The 1,908-nt window shown below is 51.5% G+C and overlaps 1 protein-coding gene across 1 annotated transcript in view; it reads right to left on the minus strand.

Annotated features, from left to right (window-relative positions):
- The window catches only part of kansl1l (KAT8 regulatory NSL complex subunit 1-like), a 52,435-nt gene extending 51,649 nt beyond the window's left edge, over positions 1–786 (minus strand). The window contains exon 1 of the mRNA XM_056289746.1: positions 432–786. The gene's annotated coding sequence lies outside the window, so the exon portion shown is untranslated. The remainder of the gene's footprint in view (positions 1–431) is intronic.
- Between the last annotated feature and the right edge of the window lie 1,122 nt (positions 787–1,908).

A 1,908-nucleotide genomic window follows, 5' to 3' on the forward strand; every position in this document is an offset into this window, starting at 1 on the left:
ATACTGCTAGTACATATATACTTGAACTTTACTTGAACTTCACTTGGTTTACTTAACTTTACTGAACAAAATAAACTTCCAAGATATTTTTATAAGGGCTGACAGATTTGTGCCATGACTGATTTTTTCTTTCTTTCTTTTTGTTTTTTTGTCGTCTTTGCTCGCTTTAATGGTTTGATAGGCAGTCCATCGGAACGAACCCAGACGACAGCGCTGCTCTCCCAGCCTCCCTGGGCAGCCAAGCGTCCTCTCGCCGCCTATCAGGCGTCTCTGCCGGGGCAAAGGCGGTGAGACGCACCGCTGCTGTCAGTTGGCTTAGCGTTAACGTTAGCTATGTCATGTCATGTCATGTTATGTCATGTCATGTCATGTTATGTTAGCTACAACCGTTACTGATCGTTTTAAGTGCCGAGGCAGCGAAAGTTACTCACCTGACCAGGATCGTAACACGGTGCGACGACTTATCTCAGTCCTAACGCTTCGCCCACAAATCGGACATCAAATCCTTAATAAACGTTAAAACAAACAAACCCCACTGCGTCCAACCCGCTGGTCTACACACCGAGCCGGTGTTGACGCGTCTCGGCAGACCCGTACCGCACCTTGTGTCCACGGACCTGACCCGCGTCTCTTCCCCGCGGCTGACCAACTGTCAATAGGGGGCGTGGCCTCCGCTGCTGACCAACGGCAGTGAGGGGGCGGGGCTCCGCTTCGCGCCTCGGCCGCTGAGGGACCGTCCCGCGCCTCTGGACCAATGCGAGACCACGACGCGGCCTGCCTCTTCCAGGGGGCGCTGCCGCGCGCTCAGGGCGGTTGCTTCGCATCCCGCAGGCAGAACCTGGTGCGATTCTCTTACCTGGTCCCGTCTGCTCTCTGGACCAGAGACGAGAGAGCAGCCGGGTGTGTTGAGGATGGAGACGAGAGCAGCGGGCCGCATGGTTTGATCCGTGTGAAGCCGAGGCTGCAGGTCAGATAAGGAAATACAACGCAACCACAGGGGAGCAGGGAGACGGGGGGGGGGGGGGCATCATTTACCAGCTGCACACGGTAGAGAGAGGGTTGATTCTGCTCAACGTGTTGGACTGAACTGAAGTGAACTGAAGTGAACTGAACTGTGGACGGCACGGTGGTGCAGTGGCTAGCGCGGTCGCCTCACAGCAAGAAGGTCCTGGGTTCGAGCCTCGGGGTAGTCCAACCTTGGTGGGTCATCCCGGTTCGTCCTCTGTGTGGAGTTTGCATGTTCTCCCCGTGTCTGTGTGGGTTTCCCCCCAAAGACCTGTAGGCCAGGTGAATCAGCCGTACTAAATTGTGGTGTGGTGTGGCCTTGATGGTCTGGCGGCCTGTCCAGGGTGTCTCCCCGCCTGCCGCCCAATGACTGCTGGGATAGGCTCCAACATCCCTGAGAGCTGGATAATGGATGGATGGATGATTCTCCACCTTTTGTTCCAAAGTGCACTTACACTGATATGACATGCACTCTTGGCTATGATATGATTACTATGCAGCAGATGAAGTACTATATGAAGTACTACTAGTACTTCATATAGTAGTACTGCTATAGGATTCCTGTGGAGCATTCTGCGTGACTGTTTTCATTTTGGGGACGTTGCACATATTTGGGAGTATTATTGATCCCTGCAGACAGTAAACCCAATAACGCTGCACACACACAGTAAGGCCACAAGCTTGTCTTGCGTCACCAAATATTGCTGAGCAATAGTGAGGCGTGACGCATATGGGAAGGAGGACATTTAAACTTTCTTAAACCTGCCAAAAATTGAACCTCATCCAATACAAACTGCCTTCGGGGGTCATAACAAGGACTAAAATTATTTAAAAAAAATAATAAAGAAATAAAAATCTGGAAATCATTTTTACCGTTTTACAGAACTGAGTCGAAGACAAGAG

Source organism: Lampris incognitus, chromosome 11, assembly GCF_029633865.1.
Source record: "Lampris incognitus isolate fLamInc1 chromosome 11, fLamInc1.hap2, whole genome shotgun sequence".
In the NCBI taxonomy this organism is placed as follows: domain Eukaryota; kingdom Metazoa; phylum Chordata; class Actinopteri; order Lampriformes; family Lampridae; genus Lampris; species Lampris incognitus.